Source organism: Myxine glutinosa, chromosome 8, assembly GCF_964187855.1.
Source record: "Myxine glutinosa chromosome 8, kmMyxGlut1.1, whole genome shotgun sequence".
Classification (NCBI taxonomy): Eukaryota; Metazoa; Chordata; class Myxini; order Myxiniformes; family Myxinidae; genus Myxine; species Myxine glutinosa.
Genome location: NC_136268.1, coordinates 113492613 through 113518458, shown reverse-complemented (window position 1 = coordinate 113518458; position 25846 = coordinate 113492613).

Genomic DNA, 25846 nt, shown 5'->3' with positions numbered 1-25846 from the left:
TAAAAACACTAAATGATGTTGGATCACTTAAAATTAAAATGACGAAACCTATGTTAAAGAAATATTCAATAGACGAGTCAAGAGGAGGATTTCTCCCGTTTCTAATTCCTTTATTTGCTGGTTTAAGTGCGGCGGGAGCATTGACTGGTGGTATTTCAGCAGCGGTAAAAACTGCTAACGAAAGGAAGGCACAACTAAAAGCTCAAAAAGAATTGGAAAGACATAACAAGGAGTTGGAGAAACAAATTAGTGGAAGTGGTGTAATTGTAGATTTTGCTCAAAAACTTGAAAGTCTACCTGATAAAGCTAGATTGTTGGTTGGAGATATGCTTTCCTCTATCGCTCAAGCGGGTGTTAAACTAACTAAACGGGGTAATGGATTGTATCTTTCTCATAAATAAATGGATAAATGGTTTAAACAATTTGGAAAGAATACAACGTCAAATATAGAACTAGCTAAGTATTGTAAAACACTAAAAATTGATAATGTGGTTATTTGTATGAGAGATGAATTAACACATATAAATAAGAATACAAAGAATATTATTATGAATTTAGACACACAGAATGGTTCTCATTGGGTTTGTATTCATAATAGTCAGGATAAATATTATTTTGATAGTTATGTTATGCCACCACCTGTTGAAGTAATACAATTCTTACAGAATGGTGTTTATCAAACATTCCAAGTTCAAGAAATTAATTCTAAATGTTGTGGCCAATTATGTTTATATGTATTATTTCAACTCAACAATAATGAAAATTTTTATGATATCATTTTTTATCTAATATAAATGACCTATGTTGGAAAAGATGGTTCTATCTTTGGAAAATCCTCTCAGGATATTGATTTATCAAATTATTATACAAAGGCACAGGCTGAACGACAAAAATATAGTGTAAGTAAAAATATTAATATGAAGAATACTTATAAATTAATCAATTATCCAAACCCTACAGATGCGAATGACTTGATTAGATTCAGTGATTTATCACAATATATATCTTTAAAGAAAACAGCACGTTTTGTGAAACAAGTAAAATTTACAACCACAACACCTGGTTATACTGACCATACACCTTTCCTCATTGAATTTAACTACCTGCTTACAATTAAATTTTATAAAGAAGGACATTTAGTTAATATGCGAATTAATAAATGGGGGTATGATATGCCTGATTTAGGGTATAATTGGTCTTTTTCAATAAACATAGAAGACCTACATGATTTAAATCAGTCTCGTAAAGAAGAATATTATCCACTTGGTGAAGATAAGGATTTATGTGGAAGTACAATTAGTAAACAACAAATACGTGATTTTAAGAAAATAAAAATATATGATAGTATAGCGATGGTTCGCATGACAAAGAAGGAAGGTAATGAGATAAGGATAGAAAGCCGAGGAATACAAACCGATTTGGTAGTGGGAAGATGGGGTGGTATTACCTGTCATAATATTAATCTCACATATATTTCTGATACATAAATGGCAGGAAGAAGACTACAAGAGAATTATAATTTTTGTATTCAAGGATACCTACAAGAAAAGGGTGCTCGGTATTACATACCTTATGATTTGGAGCATATACATGGGAATTTTGTCATAAAAAACTGGCCTTATACTGATATTGTTAAACCCACAAATAGAGACTTGTTTAAAATATTAAATAAAAATGAACTTCTCAAAGTTATGAAATATAAAACTCTTTTAGAAATCGTCAACAAATCTTATTGGTATCCTATTATGAGAAAAATAATTATAGATACAAGAATATCTCAAAATCCAGATGAGTATATGTATAATATTCTTTGGGGTTCAAACTCAAGGGTAGCAAGGGATGAGGAAGGAGTTGAAGAAGAGAAGGAGGAAAGAGAGAAAAAGGAGAAGGAGGAAAGGGAGAGGGAGGAGAAGGAGGAGAGGGAGAAAAAGGAGGAGAAGGAGGAGAGGGAGAAAAAGGAGAAGGAGGAAAGGGAGAAAAGGGAGAAGGAGGAAAGGGAGAAAAGGGAGAAAAAGGAGAAGGAGGAGAGGGAGAAAATGGAGGAGGAGGAGAGGGAGCAAAGAGAGAGGGAGGAAAAATATAAAAAGATGGAAATCACTGAGATTCATAAAAGATTGAGTGTATTAAAGCAAATAAATCAATCTCAACGCACCGAAGAGGAAATTAAAGAATTAACAACTCTTATGAAGATAATGGTTTCAAAAATAAGAACGTCAATGTCTTCAATTTCAGAGATTTAAACGAGAAAGTGGTGAAGAAGAAGAAGAAGAAGAAGGAAAAGATTATGTGATTGATGATGTTGGTGTCATTGACTTTAGTTAGTTTTTATTTGTAAATAAATGGAGGAGAGAGTGAAGGCATTCCTTAGGATTCTTTATGTTTTAAAAATAAAGATTGAAATGTATATGTTGAAAACCAAAAAGGTTTTGATACTCTGTCGGAATTTTTCTGATAAATAAATATGAGTTATTGTCTCAAATGTAAAAAGAAAACTAAATCTAAAAATATCTCTTATGTTAAAGCTAAAAATAATAGAGTTTATCAAAAAGGAATATGTCAAGTATGTGGCTCTAAAAAGTGCCAATTCATCTCTCCTAAAAGAGGAGGAGACATACAAAAGTTTCTGTCAGGAAGTAAATTTACAACAACTGGAATTCCAGGGGAATTACACCTTCCAGGGTATTCTTTCTGTGGTCCAGGAACAAACTTGGATAAAAGATTAGATGAGGCTGACAATCCTAAACCTTGGTCTAAACCTACAAATAGGGTTGACGAAGTGTGTATGAAGCATGATATTGCTTATGGGAAAACCACTACGTTGACTGAAAAACATAAAGCCGACAGCGAAATGTTGTATAATTTGTCTTTGATACAAAATCCAACGTTGAGAGAGAAAGTTGATAGGTTTATTGTGAGAAATTTGATAAATGCTAAATTGAAACTTGGTCTTGGTTATTCCTCAAAAAACTATTAGGCTCTAATGATGCCATCAAGACTGAGGAGCTTTTGGCTGAAGAATTACACAAACCTATAATCACAAAGTTTAAAAGAAGGAAGGTTTATTCTAAATACACTGACCACATATGGTCCGCTGATTTAATTGAATTGAATAATGACAGGGGATACAGGTATGCTTTAACCGTTATTGATTTGAGGAGTAGATTTGCCTGGGTTGTCCCTTTAAAAAATAAAAGGGGTGATACTTTAATGTTAGCCTTTAAGCTAATATTTGATCGGGATAAAAGGAAACCAAAGAAGTTATGGACTGATGAGGGAACAGAGTTCTATAACAAAATATTCATGAAATTTCTTAAGGGGAAGGGTATTAAATTATACAGCACCTTTAATGAAGGAAAGGCAGTTGTTATTGAGCGTTTTAATCGTACTTTAAAAGAGAAATTATATAAAAAATTCACACAACTCGGTTCTCAAAAATGGGTGTATTTAATTCAGGATATTGTAGATAATTACAATAATACAGTTCATTCATCAACACAATCAAAACCATCAGAAACATTTACAAAATTAGAATATGAAAAGGAGATTAATTTGAGAAAGCCCAAGTTTAAAGTTGGTGATATTGTAAGAATATACAAATGGAAAAGTCATTTTGAGAAAGGTTATACACAAAAATGGACTCGTGAATTATTTAAAATCATTGATGTAATGGATACAGTCCCTTGGACCTACAAATTATATGATTTAAATGGAGAAGAAATCTTGGGTTCATTTTACTCACAAGAATTACAAAAAACACAAGTAAGCAGATAATACCCTTGAAAATAATAAATAAATAAATAAAATGTAATGGGGATACGTTTTTAAATCTGTGAACCCCAAACACAGAATCCCACAACTTTTTAGTTGGGGCTTAACTTTTGTGTGTGTATAATGGGGATACGTTTTTAAATCTGTGAACCCCAAACACAGAATCCCACAACTTTTTAGTTGGGGCTTAACTTTTGTGTGTGTATAATGGGGATACGTTTTTAAATCTGTGAACCCCAAACACAGAATCCCACAACTTTTTAGTTGGGGCTTAACTTTTGTGTGTGTATAATGGGGATACGTTTTTAAATCTGTGAACCCCAAACACAGAATCCCACAACTTTTTAGTTGGGGCTTAACTTTTGTGTGTGTATAATGGGGATACGTTTTTAAATCTGTGAACCCCAAACACAGAATCCCACAACTTTTTAGTTGGGGCTTAACTTTTGTGTGTGTATAATGGGGATACGTTTTTAAATCTGTGAACCCCAAACACAGAATCCCACAACTTTTTAGTTGGGGCTTAACTTTTGTGTGTGTATAATGGGGATACGTTTTTAAATCTGTGAACCCCAAACACAGAATCCCACAACTTTTTAGTTGGGGCTTAACTTTTGTGTGTGTATAATGGGGATACGTTTTTAAATCTGTGAACCCCAAACACAGAATCCCACAACTTTTTAGTTGGGGCTTAACTTTTGTGTGTGTGTGTATGTGCGAGTGAGTCATAATAATATACAAACCCTAACCCAACCCAAGCCCTAACCCAACCCCATCCCTAACCCAAACCCATCCCTAACCCAACCCATCCCTAACCCAACCCCATCCCTAACCCAACCCCATCCCTAACCCAACCCCATCCCTAACCCAACCCCATCCCTAACCCAACCCCATCCCTAACCCAACCCCAACCCTAACCCAACCCCATCCCTAACCCAACCCCATCCCTAACCCAACCCATCCCTAACCCTCACATTCAAAATCCCAACCCTAACCCAATCCCATCCCTAACCCAACCCCAACCCTAACCCTCACATTCAAAATCCCAACCCTAACCCAACCCATCCCTAACCCAACCCCATCCCTAACCCAACCCCATCCCTAACCCAACCCCAACCCTAACCCTCACATTCAAAATCCCAACCCTAACCCAACCCCATCCCTAACCCTCACATTCAAAATCCCACCCAAACCCTAACATAATCTTTCTTTTCTTCTTTTTTAAATACGTATTTCTTTTTTTTTTTTCCTCTTCCTCCAATTCTGTCTTTCAAGGCTTTTAAGTTTGAAGAAGTAGAAATGGGAAGAAAGAATTTTCCAGCATTTTCTTCCTCGAACTTTCTTGATATTGCTTAAATCAAGCGTCATTAAATAAAGAACATTGTTCATTGCTTTAGAATCCAAAGAGTCTCCAAGAGGAACCCCACAGGTAGAGTCTCCAAAATAAAACCAACTTTCCAAGTTCCCAAGGTATAACCACATTCCTGTTGAGCCTCCAAGATAGGTATCACATTCCGAGTCATCAAAACAAAACCCCCATTCCGAGTCTCCAAAAATATAACCATCTTTCCAAGTCCCCAAGGTAAAACCACAATTTTCAGAAATATTGGGGGTTTCCGTGATAAGTCTCACATAGTATAACTGCGGACCATCAGGGAAAACTTCCCTTTCCCAATTTTTTAGGGTTTCTATGATGTGTCTCACATAGTATAACTGCGGACCATCAGGGAGAATTCCCATTTCACAATTTTTTAGGGTTTCTATGATGTGTCTCACATAGTATAACTGCGGACCATCAGGGAGAACTCTCCTTGCCCAATTTTTTAGGGTTTCTATGATGTGTCTCACATAGTATAACTGCGGACCATCAGGGAGAACTCTCCTTGCCCAATTTTTTAGGGTTTCTATGATGTGTCTCACATAGTATAACTGCGGACCATCAGGGAGAACTCTCCTTGCCCAATTTTTTAGGGTTTCTATGATGTGTCTCACATAGTATAACTGCGGACCATCAGGGAGAACTCTCCTTGCCCAATTTTTTAGGGTTTCTATGATGTGTCTCACATAGTATAACTGCGGACCATCAGGGAGAACTCTCCTTTCCCAATTTTCAGAAATTTGTGGGTCTCCAATGTATGACTTGTATTCTGGCTCATCAAGGTAGAACTTGTTCAGTGGGTTTTGTTTTGATAACTCACAACAAGTATCATCATGGTAAAACTCTTTTTCAGGATTTTGTGGATCTCCAAGGTATAACTCTTTGGCTGGGTCATCAAGGTAGAACTCGTTCTGGGGGTCTTGGTTGTTCAAAATGTCTTCAAACAAAAAAATAACTTCATCCCAAGTTGTGTTAAAAGCAGAATTTTCATTTCGTATCTCAGATACAATTTCCTGTGAAAGAAAATAACAATGTATTAATTTAATACAATATTTTTTATTTGTATAAATCAAGCTTTATGAATATTAAAATAAACTTTGTTAACTCTTACACGAGTCTCATCTTAAAAAAAAAAAAAAAAAAAAAAAAAAAAAAATTAAATAAATAAATAAATAAATAAACAAACTTACCTCCATTGATAAGAGGTTCGAGTCCAGTTCATCAATCTGAAGGTTGAGTTCTACACAGGTAGTAGGACTCCATGGAATAGCAAAGTTATCCCATTCCATTTCGGCATAGTAGTCCATTCTCAAGTGAAGCAGAAAGCGTGTTTGAAAAAGCCTGTGTGGTCGGTGCCTTTTATAAGGACTGGGTGTGTCTTCCTGTGGAAATTCCCTGGGCGTGTCTTAACTGGAAATGATGTGATGGAAATTCCCTGAAAATGATGTAATGTATTACCTGGAAATGATACAATGCTGAAGAGTTTATAAAGTGGGTGGGACTTAGCAAAAGTGGGAGGAGCTTAGCAAAAGTGGGCGGGGCTTAGTAAAAAGTGGGCGTGGCTTAACAAAAAGTGGGCGGGGCTTAGTAAAAAATGGGCGTGGTTTACCAAAAGGTGGGCGGAGCTTACCAAAAAATGGTATGTGGCACTGGAGGCGCTCAAGCAAGAACATTGAGGGAGGTTTACCATTTTATCTTAGCTCAGTTAAAATATCTTAATAAAGAACCAAACTCAAACATATTTTTTGTTAATATATTAGATGGTGAAGAGAGTTGTAGGAGAATTAAATTATTTCCCACGCATAAACAAATATTTGTAGGGTCGTTGTTTGAGTGGGTTATATTCACCAGATGATATTAAGAGTAAAAGGTTAAAAGGTCCATGAGGTCAGAAGGATCACAGGTGTTTAAGTGGTCTAATGAATAAGGATAACATGTCAAAAGGTTAGAAGGTTCGTAAAGAACAGGGTGAGAGAAATATAGGTGTTTAGGGGCAATGAGGGAGGGAAAGAATTAATATGGAAGTGAATGGGTCAATGTTTGAGTGGGTCAAAGATTAATCTGCCAGATGATATGTAGAAGAAGGATGATAGGTCTATAAGAGAAAACAAATATTTGTAGTGTTTGAGTGGTCTAATGAACAACATTAAGGATAGGTACTACAGACAAAAGGTTCATAAAGATGAGGGTGGGAGAAATAGAGGTGTTTATGATTTTTGAAAAAGACAAGGGGGTAAATGACATTAGATAGGGATTTCCCATGTTAAACGGAGGTGTCCCAGAAGCAACATTATTACACTACTTACAAGTGCAAAAGTGGTTTCCTGCACCAACACAAGTGCGAAAAGTGGTTTTTCAACACTAACACAAGTGCGAAAAGTGGTTTTTCCACACTAATACAAGTGCAAAAGTGGTTTCCTGCACCAACACAAGTGCGAAAAGTGGTTTTTCAACACTAACACAAGTGCGAAAAGTGCTTTTTCAACACTATCACAAGTGCAAAAAGTGTTTTTTCCACACTAATACAACTGCAAATGTAGTTTCCTGCACCAACACAAGTGCGAAAAGTGGTTTTTCAACACTAACACAAGTGCGAAAAGTGGTTTTTCAACACTAACACAAGTGCGAAAAGTGGTTTTTCCACACTAATACAAGTGCAAAAGTGGTTTCCTGCACCAACACAAGTGCGAAAAGTGGTTTTTCAACACTAACACAAGTTCAAAACGTGGTTTTTCAACACTAAGATAAGTGCAAAAGTGGTTTCCTGCACCAACACAAGTGCGAAAAGTGGTTTTTCAACACTAACGCAAGTGCAAAAAGTGGTTTTTCAACACTAACACAAGTGCGAAAAGTGGTTTTTCAACACTAACACAAGTGCGAAAAGTGTTTTTTCCACACTAATACAAGTGCAAAAGTGGTTTCCTGCACCAACACAAGTGCGAAAAGTGGTTTTTCAACACTAACACAAGTGCGAAAAAGTGGTTTTTCAACACTATCACAAGTGCAAAAAGTGTTTTTTCCACACTAATACAAGTGCAAAAGTGGTTTCCTGCACCAACACAAGTGCGAAAAGTGTTTTTTCCACACTAATACAAGTGCAAAAGTGGTTTCCTGCACCAACACAAGTGCAAAAAGTGGTTTTTCAACACTAACACAAGTGCGAAAGTGGTTTTTCAACACTATCACAAGTGCAAAAAGTGTTTTTTCCACACTAATACAAGTGCAAAAGTGGTTTCCTGCACCAACACAAGTGCGAAAAGTGGTTTTTCAACACTAACACAAGTGCGAAAAGTGGTTTTTCAACACTATCACAAGTGCAAAAAGTGTTTTTTCCACACGAATACAAGTGCAAAAGTGGTTTCCTGCACCAACACAAGTGCAAAAAGTGTTTTTTCCACACTAATACAAGTGCAAAAGTGGTTTCCTGCACCAACACAAGAGCGAAAAGTGGTTTTTCAACACTAACACAAGTGCGAAAAGTGGGTTTTCAACACTAACACAAGTGCGAAAAGTGGTTTCCTTCACTAACACAAGTGCAAAAGTGGTTTCCTGCACCAACACAAGTGCGAAAAGTGGTTTTTCAACACCAACACAAGTGCGAAAAGTGGTTTTTCAACACTAACACAAGTGCGAAAAGTGGTTTTTCAACACTATCACAGGTGCAAAAAGTGGTTTCCTGCACTAATACAAGTGCAAAAGTGGTTTCCTGCACCAACACAAGTGCGAAAAGTGGTTTTTCAACACTAACACAAGTGCAAAACGTGTTTTTTCAACACTATCACAAGTGCAAAAAGTGTTTTTTCCACACTAATACAAGTGCAAAAGTGGTTTCCTGCACCAACACAAGTGCGAAAAGTGGTTTTTCAACACTAACACAAGTGCGAAAAGTGGTTTTTCAACACTATCACAAGTGCAAAAAGTGTTTTTCCCACGCTAATACAACTGCAAAAGTGGTTTCCTGCACCAACACAAGTGCGAAAAGTGGTTTTTCAACACTAACACAAGTGCGAAAAGTGGTTTTTCAACACTAACACAAGTGCGAAAAGTGGTTTTTCCACACTAATACAAGTGCAAAAGTGGTTTCCTGCACCAACACAAGTGCGAAAAGTGGTTTTTCAACACTAACACAAGTGCAAAACGTGGTTTTTCAACACTAAGATAAGTGCAAAAGTGGTTTCCTGCACCAACACAAGTGCGAAAAGTGGTTTTTCAACACTAACACAAGTGCGAAAAGTGGTTTTTCCACACTAATACAAGTGCAAAAGTGGTTTCCTGCACCAACACAAGTGCGAAAAGTGGTTTTTCAACACTAACACAAGTGCGAAAAGTGGTTTTTCCACACTAATACAAGTGCAAAAGTGGTTTCCTGCACCAACACAAGTGCGAAAGGTGGTTTTTCAACACTAACACAAGTGCGAAAAGTGGTTTTTCAACACTAACACAAGTGCGAAAAGTGGTTTTTCAACACTATCACAAGTGCAAAAAGTGTTTTTTCCACACTAATACAAGTGCAAAAAGTGTTTTTTCCACACTAATACAAGTGCAAAAGTGGTTTCCTGCACCAACACAAGTGCGAAAAGTGGATTTTCAACACAAACACAAGTGCGAAAAGTGGGTTTTCATCACTAACACAAGTGCGAAAAGTGGGTTTTCAACACTAACACAAGTGCGAAAAGTGGTTTCCTTCACTAACACAAGTGCGAAAAGTGGTTTTTCAACACTAACACAAGTGAGAAAAGTGGTTTTTCAACACGAACACAAGTGCGAAAAGTGGTTTTTCCACACTAATGCAAGTGCGAAAAGTGGTTTCCTTCACTAATACAAGTGCAAAAGTGGTTTCCTGCACCAACACAAGTGCGAAAAGTGGTTTTTCAACACTAACACAAGTGCGAAAAGTGGTTTTTCCACACTAATACAAGTGCAAAAGTGGTTTCCTGCACCAACACAAGTGCGAAAAGTGGTTTTTCAACACTAACACAAGTGCGAAAAGTGGTTTTTCAACACTATCACAGGTGCAAAAAGTGGTTTTCCACACTAATACAAGTGCAAAAGTGGTTTCCTGCACCAACACAAGTGCGAAAAGTGGTTTTTCAACACTAACACAAGTGCGAAAAGTGGTTTTTCCACACTAATACAAGTGCAAAAGTGGTTTCCTGCACCAACACAAGTGCGAAAAGTGGTTTTTCAACACTAACACAAGTGCGAAAAGTGCTTTTTCAACACTATCACAAGTGCAAAAAGTGTTTTTTCCACACTAATACAACTGCAAATGTAGTTTCCTGCACCAACACAAGTGCGAAAAGTGGTTTTTCAACACTAACACAAGTGCGAAAAGTGGTTTTTCAACACTAACACAAGTGCGAAAAGTGGTTTTTCCACACTAATACAAGTGCAAAAGTGGTTTCCTGCACCAACACAAGTGCGAAAAGTGGTTTTTCAACACTAACACAAGTTCAAAACGTGGTTTTTCAACACTAAGATAAGTGCAAAAGTGGTTTCCTGCACCAACACAAGTGCGAAAAGTGGTTTTTCAACACTAACGCAAGTGCAAAAAGTGGTTTTTCAACACTAACACAAGTGCGAAAAGTGGTTTTTCAACACTAACACAAGTGCGAAAAGTGTTTTTTCCACACTAATACAAGTGCAAAAGTGGTTTCCTGCACCAACACAAGTGCGAAAAGTGGTTTTTCAACACTAACACAAGTGCGAAAAGTGGTTTTTCAACACTATCACAAGTGCAAAAAGTGTTTTTTCCACACTAATACAAGTGCAAAAGTGGTTTCCTGCACCAACACAAGTGCGAAAAGTGTTTTTTCCACACTAATACAAGTGCAAAAGTGGTTTCCTGCACCAACACAAGTGCGAAAAGTGGTTTTTCAACACTAACACAAGTGCGAAAAGTGGTTTTTCAACACTATCACAAGTGCAAAAAGTGTTTTTTCCACACTAATACAAGTGCAAAAGTGGTTTCCTGCACCAACACAAGTGCGAAAAGTGGTTTTTCAACACTAACACAAGTGCGAAAAGTGGTTTTTCAACACTAACACAAGTGCGAAAAGTGGTTTTTCCACACTAATACAAGTGCAAAAGTGGTTTCCTGCACCAACACAAGTGCGAAAAGTGGGTTTTCATCACTAACACAAGTGCGAAAAGTGGGTTTTCAACACTAACACAAGTGCGAAAAGTGGTTTCCTTCACTAACACAAGTGCGAAAAGTGGTTTTTCAACACTAACACAAGTGAGAAAAGTGGTTTTTCAACACGAACACAAGTGCGAAAAGTGGTTTTTCCACACTAATGCAACTGCGAAAAGTGGTTTCCTTCACTAATACAAGTGCAAAAGTGGTTTCCTGCACCAACACAAGTGCGAAAAGTGGTTTTTCAACACTAACACAAGTGCAAAAAGTGTTTTTTCAACACAATCACAAGTGCAAAAAGTGTTTTTTCCACACTAATACAAGTGCAAAAGTGGTTTCCTGCACCAACACATGTGCGAAAAGTGGTTTTTCAACACTAACAAAAGTGGGAAAAGTGGTTTTTCAACACTAACACAAGTGCAAAAAGTGGTTTACCACACTAATACAAGTGCAAAAGTGGTTTCCTACACCAACACAAGTGCGAAAAGTGGTTTTTCAACACTAACAGAAGTGCGAAAAGTGGTTTTTCAACACTAACACAAGTGCGAAAAGTGGTTTTTCAACACTATCACAAGTGCAAAAAGTGTTTTTTCCACACAAACACAAGTGCGAAAAGTGGTTTTTCAACACTAACACAAGTGCGAAAAGTGGTTTTTCCACACTAATACAAGTGCAAAAGTGGTTTCCTGCACCAACACAAGTGCGAAAAGTGGTTTTTCAACACTAACACAAGTGCAAAAAGTGTTTTTTCAACACTATCACAAGTGCAAAAAGTGTTTTTTCCACACTAATACAAGTGCAAAAGTGGTTTCCTGCACCAACACAAGTGCGAAAAGTGGTTTTTCAACACTAACACAAGTGCGAAAAGTGGTTTTTCCACACTAATACAAGTGCAAAAGTGGTTTCCTGCACCAACACAAGTGCGAAAAGTGCTTTTTCAACACTAACACAAGTGCGAAAAGTGGTTTTTCAACACTATCACAAGTGCAAAAAGTGTTTTTTCCACACTAATACAAGTGCAAAAGTGGTTTCCTGCACCAACACAAGTGCGAAAAGTGGTTTTTCAACACTAACACAAGTGCGAAAAGTGGTTTTTCAACGCTAACACAAGTGCGAAAAGTGGTTTTTCAACACTATCACAGGTGCAAAAAGTGGTTTTCCACACTAATACAAGTGCAAAAGTGGTTTCCTGCACCAACACAAGTGCGAAAAGTGGTTTTTCAACACTAACACAAGTGCGAAAAGTGGTTTTTCCACACTAATACAAGTGCAAAAGTGGTTTCCTGCACCAACACAAGTGCGAAAAGTGGTTTTTCAACACTAACACAAGTGCGAAAAGTGGTTTTTCAACACTATCACAAGTGCAAAAAGTGTTTTTTCCACGCTAATACAACTGCAAAAGTGGTTTCCTGCACCAACACAAGTGCGAAAAGTGGTTTTTCAACACTAACACAAGTGCGAAAAGTGGTTTTTCAACACTAACACAAGTGCGAAAAGTGGTTTTTCCACACTAATACAAGTGCAAAAGTGGTTTCCTGCACCAACACAAGTGCGAAAAGTGGTTTTTCAACACGAACACAAGTGCAAAACGTGGTTTTTCAACACTAAGATAAGTGCAAAAGTGGTTTCCTGCACCAACACAAGTGCGAAAAGTGGTTTTTCAACACTAACACAAGTGCGAAAAGTGGTTTTTCCACACTAATACAAGTGCAAAAGTGGTTTCCTGCACCAACACAAGTGCGAAAAGTGGTTTTTCAACACTAACACAAGTGCGAAAAGTGGTTTTTCCACACTAATACAAGTGCAAAAGTGGTTTCCTGCACCAACACAAGTGCGAAAAGTGGATTTTCAACACTAACACAAGTGCGAAAAGTGGGTTTTCATCACTAACACAAGTGCGAAAAGTGGGTTTTCAACACTAACACAAGTGCGAAAAGTGGTTTCCTTCACTAACACAAGTGCGAAAAGTGGTTTTTCAACACTAACACAAGTGCAAAAAGTGGTTTTTCAACACTAACACAAGTGAGAAAAGTGGTTTTTCAACACTAAGATAAGTGCAAAAGTGGTTTCCTGCACCAACACAAGTGCGAAAAGTGGTTTTTCAACACTAACACAAGTGCAAAAAGTGGTTTTTCAACACTAACACAAGTGCGAAAAGTGGTTTTTCAACACTAACACAAGTGCGAAAAGTGGTTTTTCCACACTAATACAAGTGCAAAAGTGGTTTCCTGCACCAACACAAGTGCGAAAAGTGGGTTTTCATCACTAACACAAGTGCGAAAAGTGGGTTTTCAACACTAACACAAGTGCGAAAAGTGGTTTCCTTCACTAACACAAGTGCGAAAAGTGGTTTTTCAACACTAACACAAGTGAGAAAAGTGGTTTTTCAACACGAACACAAGTGCGAAAAGTGGTTTTTCCACACTAATGCAACTGCGAAAAGTGGTTTCCTTCACTAATACAAGTGCAAAAGTGGTTTCCTGCACCAACACAAGTGCGAAAAGTGGTTTTTCAACACTAACACAAGTGCAAAAAGTGTTTTTTCAACACTATCACAAGTGCAAAAAGTGTTTTTTCCACACTAATACAAGTGCAAAAGTGGTTTCCTGCACCAACACATGTGCGAAAAGTGGTTTTTCAACACTAACAAAAGTGGGAAAAGTGGTTTTTCAACACTAACACAAGTGCAAAAAGTGGTTTACCACACTAATACAAGTGCAAAAGTGGTTTCCTACACCAACACAAGTGCGAAAAGTGGTTTTTCAACACTAACAGAAGTGCGAAAAGTGGTTTTTCAACACTAACACAAGTGCGAAAAGTGGTTTTTCAACACTATCACAAGTGCAAAAAGTGTTTTTTCCACACAAACACAAGTGCGAAAAGTGGTTTTTCAACACTAACACAAGTGCGAAAAGTGGTTTTTCCACACTAATACAAGTGCAAAAGTGGTTTCCTGCACCAACACAAGTGCGAAATGTGGTTTTTCAACACTAACACAAGTGCAAAAAGTGTTTTTTCAACACTATCACAAGTGCAAAAAGTGGTTTTTCCACACTAATACAAGTGCAAAAGTGGTTTCCTGCACCAACACAAGTGCGAAAAGTGGTTTTTCAACACTAACACAAGTGCGAAAAGTGGTTTTTCCACACTAATACAAGTGCAAAAGTGGTTTCCTGCACCAACACAAGTGCGAAAAGTGCTTTTTCAACACTAACACAAGTGCGAAAAGTGGTTTTTCAACACTATCACAAGTGCAAAAAGTGTTTTTTCCACACTAATACAAGTGCAAAAGTGGTTTCCTGCACCAACACAAGTGCGAAAAGTGGTTTTTCAACACTAACACAAGTGCGAAAAGTGGTTTTTCAACACTAACACAAGTGCGAAAAGTGGTTTTTCAACACTATCACAGGTGCAAAAAGTGGTTTTCCACACTAATACAAGTGCAAAAGTGGTTTCCTGCACCAACACAAGTGCGAAAAGTGGTTTTTCAACACTAACACAAGTGCGAAAAGTGGTTTTTCCACACTAATACAAGTGCAAAAGTGGTTTCCTGCACCAACACAAGTGCGAAAAGTGGTTTTTCAACACTTACACAAGTGCGAAAAGTGGTTTTTCAACACTATCACAAGTGCAAAAAGTGTTTTTTCCACGCTAATACAACTGCAAAAGTGGTTTCCTGCACCAACACAAGTGCGAAAAGTGGTTTTTCAACACTAACACAAGTGCGAAAAGTGGTTTTTCAACACTAACACAAGTGCGAAAAGTGGTTTTTCCACACTAATACAAGTGCAAAAGTGGTTTCCTGCACCAACACAAGTGCGAAAAGTGGTTTTTCAACACGAACACAAGTGCAAAACGTGGTTTTTCAACACTAAGATAAGTGCAAAAGTGGTTTCCTGCACCAACACAAGTGCGAAAAGTGGTTTTTCAACACTAACACAAGTGCGAAAAGTGGTTTTTCCACACTAATACAAGTGCAAAAGTGGTTTCCTGCACCAACACAAGTGCGAAAAGTGGTTTTTCAACACTAACACAAGTGCGAAAAGTGGTTTTTCCACACTAATACAAGTGCAAAAGTGGTTTCCTGCACCAACACAAGTGCGAAAAGTGGATTTTCAACACTTACACAAGTGCGAAAAGTGGGTTTTCATCACTAACACAAGTGCGAAAAGTGGGTTTTCAACACTAACACAAGTGCGAAAAGTGGTTTCCTTCACTAACACAAGTGCGAAAAGTGGTTTTTCAACACTAACACAAGTGCAAAAAGTGGTTTTTCAACACTAACACAAGTGAGAAAAGTGGTTTTTCCACACTAATACAAGTGCAAAAGTGGTTTCCTGCACCAACACAAGTGCGAAAAGTGGTTTTTCAACACTAACACAAGTGCAAAAAGTGGTTTTTCAACACTAACACAAGTGCGAAAAGTGGTTTTTCCACACTAATACAAGTGCAAAAGTGGTTTCCTGCACCAAAACAAGTGCGAAAAGTGGTTTTTCAACACTAACACGAGTGCAAAAAGTGTTTTTTCAACACTATCACAAGTGCAAAAAGTGTTTTTTCCACACTAATACAAGTGCAAAAGTGGTTTCCTGTACCAACACAAGTGCGAAAAGTGGTTTTTCAACACTAACACAAGTGCGAAAAGTGGTTTTTCAACACAAACACAAGTGCGAAAAGTGGTTTTTCCACACTAATACAAGTGCAAAAGTGCTTTCCTGCACCAACACAAGTGCGAAAAGTGGTTTTTCAACACTAACACAAGTGCGAAAAGTGGTTTTTCCACACTAATACAACTGCAAAAGTGGTTTCCTGCACTAACACAAGTGCAAAAAGTGTTTTTTCAACACTATCACAAGTGCAAAAAGTGTTTTTTCAACACTATCACAAGTGCAAAAAGTGTTTTTTCCACACTAATACAGGTGCAAAAGTGGTTTCCTGCACCAACACAAGTGCGAAAAGTGGTTTTTCAACACTAACACAAGTGCGAAAAGTGGTTTTTCCACACTAATACAAGTGCGCAAAGTGGTTTTGCATCACTTGCACAAGTGTGAAAAGTTGTTTTGCATCACTAACACAAGTGGAGAAAGTGGCTTTGCAATACTCGCACAAGTGTGAAAAGTGGTTTTGCATTGCGAGCGCAAGTTTGGGAAGTGGTTATGCAACACCAACACAAGTGCAGAAAGTGGTTCTGCATCACGAAAACAAGTGTAAAAAGTGGTTTTCAAAACGAACACAAGTGCGTAAAGTGGATTTTAACACTATCAGGATGTGTTATGTGTTAGATTGGTGGATGTGTTTGTTTGGCGGATGTGTTAGTTTGGCGGATGTGTTAGTTTGGTGGATGCGATGGTTTGGCGGATGTGTTAGTTTGGCGAATGTGTTTGTTTGGTGGGTGTGTTTGTTTTGCAGATGTGTTTGTTTGGCAGATGTGTTAGATTGGCGGATATGTTTGTTTGGCGGATGTGTGAGTTTGGTGGATGTGTTAGTTTGGTGGATGTGTTACTTTGGCCGATGTGATAGAGTGGTGGATGTGTTCGTTTGTTTGTTGGTTATGTTAGTTTGGTGGATGTGTTGGTTTGGTGGTTGTGTTTGTTTGGCGGATGTGTTCGTTTGGCGGATGTGTTTGTTTGGCGGATGTGTTTGTTTTGCAGATGTGTTTGTTTGGCAGATGTGTTAGATTGGCGGATATGTTTGTTTGGTGGATGTGTTAGTTTGGCAGATGTGTTAGTTTGGCGAATGTGTTGGTTTGGTGGATGTGTTAGTTTGGCCGATGTGTTAGAGTGGTGGATGTGTTCGTTTGTTTGTTGGATGTGTTAGTTTGGTGAATGTGTTGGTTTGGTGGATGTGTTTGTTTGGCGGATGTGTTAGTTTGGCGGATGTGTTCATGTGATGGATGTGTTTGTTTGGTGGATGTGTTAGTTTGGCGGATGTGTTGGTTTGGTGGATGTGTTGCTTTGGCGAATGTTTTGGGTTGGGGGATGTGTTGGTTTGGCGGATGTGTTCGTTTGGCGGATGTTTTGTTTTGGAAAATTTTGTTGGTTTGGAGGATGTGTTGGTTTCGCGCATGTGTTGGTTTGGCGGATGTGTTGGTTTGATGTGTGTGTTGGTTTTGCACATGTGTTGGTTTTGCGGATGTGTTGGTTTGGGGCATGTGTTGGTTTGGTGGATGTGTTTGTTTGGCGCATCTATTGTTTTGGCGCATGTATTGTTTTGGCGGGTGTATTGCTTTATCGGATGTGTTCGTTTGGCAGCTATCTTGGTTTGGCGAATGTATTGGTTTGGCGCATGCGTTGGTTTGGTGGATGCATTCGTTTGGTGGATGTGATGGTTTGGCGGATCTGTTGGTTTGGCGCATGTATTGGTTTGCATCAGGTGTTGGTTTGGCACATGTATTGCTTTGCTGGATGTGTTGGTTTGGCGGATGCATTGGTTTGGTGGATGTATTGGTGTTACGGATGTATTGGATTGGCGGATGTGTTTGTTTGGCAGATGTGTTGGTTTGAGGCAAGTGTTGGTTTGGTGCATGTGGTGGTTTGGCGGATGCGGTGGATTGGCGGATGTATTGGGTTGGTGGATGTATTGGTTTTGCGGATGTGTTGGTTTGGCACATGTGTTAGTTTGGCGGATGTATTGATTTGGCGCATATATGGTTTGGCGGATGTATTGGTTTGGCGAATGGGATGTATTGTTTTGGCACATGTATTGGTTTGTCACATGCGTTGGTTTGGAGCATGGTTTGGTTTGGCGGATGCGTTGGTTTTGTGTATGTGATGGTTTGGCGGATCTGTTGGTTTGGCGCATGTGTTGCATTGGCAGATATATTGGTTTGGCAGATGTGTCGGCTTGGCGCATGCGTCGGTTTGGCGGATGTGTTGGTTTGATGTATGTGTTGGTTTTGCGCATGTGTTGGTTTTTGCGGATGTGTTGGTTTGGCGCATGTATTGTTTTGGCGGGTGTATTTCTTTGGCGGATAGGTTCGTTTGGCAGCAGTCTTGGTTTGGCGAATGTATTGGTTTGGCGGAAGTGTTGGATTGGCGGATGTATTGGTTTGGCCGATGTATTGGTTTGGCGGATGGAATGTATTGGTTCGGCACACGTGTTGGTTTGGAGGATTTGTTAGTTTGTCGGATGTGTTGGTTTGGCGGATGTGTAGTTTTCGCGCAACTGTTGGTTTGGTGCACGTGTTGGTTTGGCGCATGTGTTGGTTTGTCAGATGTATTGGTTTTGCGGATGTATTGATTTGGCTGATGTATTGGTTTGGCGGATGTATTGGTTTGGCGCATGTGTTGGTTTGGCCCATGTATTGGTTTTGCGGATGTGTTTTTTTGGCGCATGTGTTGGTGTTGCGCATGTGTTGTTTGGCGGATGTTTTGGTTTGGTGCATGTGTTGATTTGGCGAATGTTTTCATTTGGCGTAGGTGTGTTGGTTTGGTGCATGTGTTGGCGGATGTTTTGGTTTGGGGGATGTGTTATTTTGGCGGATGTACTGGTTTGGTGGATGTATTGGTTTTGCAGATGTATTGGTATGGCACATGCGTCGGTTTGGGGCATGTGTTGGTTTGGAGGATATGTTGCTTTGGGGGATGTGTTGCTTTGGATGATGCATTGGTTTTAAGGATGTGTTGGTTTTGCGGAATGTGTTGGTTTGGTGCATGTGTTGGTTTGGCGGATGCCTTGGTCGGCAGATACTTTGGTTTGGCGGATGTGTTGGATTGGAGGATGTGTTGGTTTGTCGCATGCATTGGTTATGTAGCATGTGTTGGTTTGTCGCATGTGTTGGTTTGGCGCATGCGTTGGTTTGGCGCATGCGTTGGTTTGGCGGATGCGTTGGTTTTGTGGATACGATGGTTTGGCGGATCTGTTGGTTTGGTGCATGTGTTGGTTTGGACCAGGTGTTGGTTTGGCACATGTATTGCTTTGGCGGATGTGTTGGTTTGTCGGATGTATTGGTTTGGTGGATGTATTGGTTCTACGGATGTATTGGTTTGGCTGATGTGTTTGTTTGGCAGATGTTTTGGTTTGGGGAAAGTGTTGGTTTGGTGCATGTGTTGGTTTGGAGGATGCGGTGGATTGGCGGATCTATTGATTTGTTGGATGTATTGGTTTTGCGGATGTGTTGGTTTGGCGGATGGGATGTATTGTTTTGGAGGATGTGTTGTTTTGGCGCACTTGTTGGTTTGGCCCATGTGTTTGTTTGGCATATGTGTTGGTTTGGTGGATGTGTTGGTATGGAGATCTCGCGAGATCTTGCGGGGGAAGTCAGGGTTTGACGCATCTGTCCCGAGCTTCACGCATGCTCAAAGTTAAGTATTTGTTCACAATTGTATTTTTGTCGAAACTGTATTTATCTTACGTGTGTATACCTATAGTGCGTCCCTTGGAAGATTATTATCGGTGTTAATCTTTCATACCTGTATAGAGTGGTCGAGTATTTCATTTTACGATATATTGCGGCCATGCTGTTGTTCTTTAAGCTTCCTACCTGGAGGCTTTGTTTTCTCTCAGCGGTCGATTGTGGTCCTGCTACTCTCGTTCTCTCAGTTTTTTTACCAGTCTTTTCACCCCATACTTCCTTGTTTAAAATCTTTTAAAAAAAAGAAAAAAAAGAAGCATTTCCTGCTTTGTTCTTTTTGTTCGTTCGTTCTTCGACCACGTGTTTCATCCCCATTTCACGCCATTCCCCAGATCTGTTTTGCCCTGTTCTTTTTGCTGACATCTTTTGCCCTGTTCAAGTGACTCGTGGTTGTCCCTCTCGGCTCCCTCTGCCTGTTCTTTTTTTTGTGAATATTAGATTGTTCTTCACGGTTCTGTTTAAATATATTTAAACTTTCCCCTGCAGTGTTTTATTCAGTGGTATATTACAACACGCTGTTTATCTTCCTATTTAAAAGGCTCTTTTCAATTTCCTCTCCAACTCATCTACTTGCAACTCCCCACCCATCCTTCATCTGCCCCTACCCCACCCTCCCCTCTCCTGCACCCGATGCTCCCCTTCTCTCCTCATTTACGATATGGACCTCAAACATCCGAGGCCTTCGCTCAAACCTGATTGATCTCTCCATTCAGGTTGCTTCTGACAATCCAGACTTGATCTGCTTAACAGAAACTTTCCTCCTTAAAGATGTCTCTAATTCCTTAATATCTCTTCCTGGTTACTCCCTCCTTGTCCCTCCTCGTATGATACACCTGAGCCTCGTCCTGGTGGTGGGGTTGCTATCTTTATCAAAAACTCTCTTCCTCACTCTCCTTGCACTGCCCTCTCTCCACCCCACCCCCAGGAGTACCTCTGGCTACAGCTTCCTCTCCGCTCCCACCTTTTGTTCATATGTGTTCTGTACCGTCCTCCAAACAGTGATGACTCCATTTACATGTCGCTGTCTGACAACATGGACCAACTTCCATCAACTCATCCCAACTCTCTCTTCCTCATATGTGGCGATTTCAACTGTCATCATGCCAGCTGGCTGGGTGTGGGTTCCTCTCTCACCAGCCATGGCACTTCAGCAAAGGACTTCTGTGACTCATTGGGACTGGCACAATCTGTCAATTTCCCGACCCGGAGCTCAGTCAATGGATCATCTTCTCTTCTCGACTTGGTTATGACAAACTTCCCTGCAAATGTCTGCTGCTCTTCTTCTGCTCCAATCAGTTCTTCTGATCATGTGCTTGTTAAAGTGGACATATCTCTGTCCATTCTCAGAGAGCCCCCTCAGCGTCAACCAGTCTGGCATTTCACTCAGGCTGACTGGCACGGGCTGCATGCAGCCATCAATCACCTGGACGGGTCTCCCATCTCTGCTGCCTCTGACATCAATTCTTCCTGGGAATTCTTCCAAAGCAAACTGCTCTCTCTCTCATGCACAGATTTATCCCATCTCGTCTTCAGTTGTCTTACCCTTCCTCCCATCCATGGTACACTGAACCTTGTGGTGAGGAAGTTGCCCTGAAACAACTTGCCTTTGCCTCTTGGAAGGCAAATCCAACTGAAGGTAATCTCAGTTCCTTCCACCAATTTCGGAACAAGTGTGTGTCTACCCTCAGGAGTGCCAGAAAGTACGATCTCTCCACACTCAAGAATGAACTCTCAAACCTGTCTCCTTCCTCCAAATCCTGGTGGCGTCTGGTCAAATCCGTTTCTGGTGTTTGTTCCCCCTCCATCCCCTTCCTCACCTCAAATGGCTACACAGTTGACACTGCACGTGACAAAGCCGAATGCCTAAACTCTGTGTTTGCTTCAAAATCTTGTGTCCCAAACCCATCTCTCTCTGTTCCCACCTTACCCAGTCGAACCCAACTGCTCCTGGGCTCTGTTTCCCTCTCTCCTGACAAGGTGGAGAAGTTTTTGTCAAACCTCGACTCTGATTCTGCAACTGGACCAGACGGCATCAGCCCACGGGTCCTAAAATCCTGCTCTGCCGCACTATCTCACCCTCTCTCTGTTCTTTTCACCCTCCCTTTTGCTCAAGGTCATCTGCCAGCATCTTGGAAGTCATCATGAACATTACCGCTTTACACAAAAAATGTGCAAAAACAAATCCTTGCAACAAGAGACCAATCAGCCTGCTCCCAATTATCAGCAAAGTCATGGAATCCATCATTGCTTCAGATATCAAATCCTTCCTCTTCTCCAAGGGCTTGATCTCCGATCATCAATATGGATTCAGACCAGGTCATTCTACTCTGGACATGTTGCTTCTGCTGTCTCAACAACGGATGGAGGTCCTCAATGCCAAACAGGAAATCAGAGCCGTCTCCCTCGACATATCACGTGCATTCGATACGGTCTGGCACCCAGCTCTGCTCACCAAACTCTCCTCCTTTGGTATCCATGGAAATCTCCACACTTGGCTTGTGGACTTCCTCTCTGGTCGTAGTCAACGTGTGGCCCTGAATGGATTTCTCTCATCGCCCCTGCCTGTTCTGGCTGGAGTTCCCCAAGGCAGTGTTCTGGGCCCTGTACTATTTCTGGTCTTCATCAATGATCTCTCCGACTCTCTGGAAAACCCTCTCTATCTCTTTGCTGATGACTCCACTCTCTGCCGCTCCATTCCTCATCCCTCAGATCGGCAGCCTGCAGCCTCCTCACTCTCTGCAGACCTGGACAAAATCACAGACTGGTCAAACAGGTGGAACATGTCTTTCAATCCTGACAAATCTCACACTCTTATTATGTCTCTCCGAAAAGACTGACTGGAAAACCCTCCCATCTACTTTCTCAACAATCCTCTCCAAGAAGTTCTGTCGCTCAAGCTTTTGGGTCTCACTATCTGCCATGATCTTTCTTGGGAAAACCACATTGCCAAGCTGGCCTCCAAAGCCAGTCGCCGACTGGGCATCCTCCGTCCTGCGAAGTCCTTCCTTGGCACACCTGAGCTCCTCACCACATACAAGGCTTTCATCCGCAGCTGAATGGAATACTGTTCCCCCCTCTGGGCTGGTGCTCCTGCCTCACACCTAGCTCGGCTTCACGCTGTTGAAGCCAAAGCTTTCAGAATCATTGGAATCTCCTGCAATTAAGCTAACTCCGAGGGCCTTTCACTCACTCACCGCAGGCAGGTTGGTGGTCTTTCTGTCTTCTACCGACTCCTCTCCGGCCTTGCTGCCCCAGCTCTCTCTGTGCTCTGTCCCCCAAATATTCCTACAGGTCGCACAAGATCTGCCAGCAACCCTCTTATGGTTAAACTGCCAAAATCTAGGCTCTCTGCTCACCTTCTCTCTTTGATTCCCCTTTTTTCCTGCCTCTGGAAAAAACTCCCCCACTCCCTTCAATCTCACTCCTCCCTCCAGGTCTTTAAAACAGCTGTTCACCAACATCTCTTATCTTCCACCATCCAAAACCTTGATCTTTCCGGCTCCCGCTAATACAACCTAAATCCACCTCTTTCAATCACCAACTTCTTTCCTGAAATTCCTCGTATTGTCCATTTGTTTTATACCGTGTACTCCCCACCCCCAATACCTCTCCCATCCACAGATCTCCCGATGTCCTTGTCCTTTACCGTTGTTGCACTTGTGTGCTTCCTTCTCTCTCCCCACTTGTCTCCCGCTCCCTTTATTATACGTTTTCTGTGTCCGTTTATGTTTTTTTTCGTTTAATGTCAGCTCTTGCACGAGCCTCGATCTTGTATACAAAAAAAAAGAAAAATTGTTTTGCACCTTTGTTTGTGACATCTTTGGTTGCCCTCTTCTACTTCGAGGTACTTGTATGATGCTTCGTTATCTAGATATTACGTTATCTTCGTAATATCTAGATTTTTATGTTGTCCATTTTTATTGGTTTACCCTGTACGAATTTGCACTTGGCTTCTACCTGCTTCTATCTACTTGGTCACTTATTTGGACCAAATTCCATTTGGATGTCGTCAAAGTACCATGGCATTAATTTGAGTTGTTCTACCAATTTTTAGTCGTTTGGTGCAGAGTTTTTAAATCATTCATATAAAGTAGATGTGTCACCCTTTTTGTCTCTTTGGACGTTCTTTTATTTGATTTCAAGGTGTATCCATGTCCCTACTCATTAATGAGATTACTTAGTGGGTCCAGGGATAGGAAAAACAATTGATGGAGTACTGCTTCTAGTAGGGTGGCTTTGCGTGAATTTTGTCGATTATCGTTACAGGGCGTATAAAAGCGTCATTTTGGTACAGAGCTTCCTTGTGGCCTAACTTCTGATTTTAGAAGGGGTGCCACCTGAACGGGGTCATGGATCTGGGTCAGGGGGGCCAGGGGCACTAACCCCCTCCCATGTAGCTGTAATACTGGTTTTATGCCTTTCTCACATTGCCTAAGTTACGCACAACATTTCATTTTAGAATGTGATGGCCCTTATAACAGGGGCTAAAGGTCAGGTGAGGGGCCAGGGGGAGCCCCCCCCCCCCCCCACTTCTCAATGTCAAAAATATGGGCTTTGTTCACAGTTATTAGAGATTTACCTCTGAGTTAACATGTGTTGTTGTTTTCGTTTTATGATGGGTGCACTTGGATTTGGTCTGTCGTTTGTTGCCCACACAAAATCAGCGACACTTTGTTGCAACATTAATTCTCCAAGTTATCTTTCTGCTTGTGTCAGGTAAAATTTAAACGTAGCATAAAATACAGATATCGGAATTTTATTGATGTTGAATCATGATGATGATGTTGAATCATTTGATGATTGATGTTGATGCCCTTTGATGTTGAATCCATCCATTTCAATTTTGTGCTTACAGCTTCGACGTATCACCATGGATTTCAACTGGAGCCGCTGCATCATTTGTCTGAAAGACAAGGATGAACCGTTAAAGTGTCCCATGAAGTCCTTAGATAAAGGCGTTGATGGAGCAGATGCCTATAAATCATTTTTGTTAATTGTGGAAGCATTTCGAGCCATTGATGCTCTTCCTACTGAGCTCTACTTTGGTGAAGAAACTGCTGACAGTTTTGCTTCACATGCTGCTTCTTGGCACAAGTCCTATCATTTGAAATTCAGTAACTCTAAGACTGAAAGGGCCAGAAAAAGAAAAATGAAAGATTCCAGTGATGCTGTAAGCAAGAAACCTATAAAGCGCCGATCATTTGATGTTGAGAAATGCAACTTCTGTGAAAAGGGAAAAGAGGAAGATGCCCTACATGAAGTTAGCACCCTAGAAGCAGACAACAATATCAGGGAAATGATAACCGAACTGAATGACACAAAACTCATGACGAGAATAGTTGGAGGTGATCTCATCGCACTTGAAGCAAAGTATCATCTGCTGTGTCTAGTGAGCTTAAGAAACCGGTACCGTTCTCACATGAGGGCATCTCAAACGCTGGATAATGATGATGAAAAAATGAATGAAGCACGTGCATTTGCCGAACTAAAAAGCTACATCAAATGCCAAGTAGACTCAGGAATATTCTTCTTCAAGTTAAGTGAAATTCATACTCTGTACGTAAATCGTCTCGTTGAATTAGGTATCGAAAAAAGCGTGAACAAGACAAGGCTGAAAGAACATTTGCCGATAGACTTTCCAGAAGCACAAGAACAATCTGATGGGAAAAACATAGTTCTTGTTTTCAAAGAAGGAATGAGAAAAATCTTGAAAGAAACACTTGAAAAGCGAGACTTTGATGAAGATGCTGAGACAATTGGGAAAACTGCATCCATAATACGAAGGGACATTTTGAAACACGAGTGCTTCAAGTTCTCTGGTTGCTTTCCTCTAGAATGTCAGGAAAATTCACTTCCATCAAGCTTGAAGTATCTCATCTCTCTGATTTTGACAGGCCCTCAGTTTGGTGAGCAGGTTAAGCGTGACTCTCAAGCTTGCCTCACAATCGGGCAGGAAATCGTGAAATCGACTGTTATCTGGGTGGCCTTTCGAATGGGAAGGAAATACAGATACTACCACATCAATTCAATCTGCCAGAGTCTTGGGACATCGAAATCACAATCCCTACCTGTGTTTCATTCATACTCTGGATGTGACACAACATCAGAATTCCGTGGCAAGGGCAAAAAGTTAGCCTGGCGGGCTTGGCAGGCGTATGATGATGCCACAGAGGCATTCACCTACCTAGCAAAGCATCCTTTCCAAAAGCTG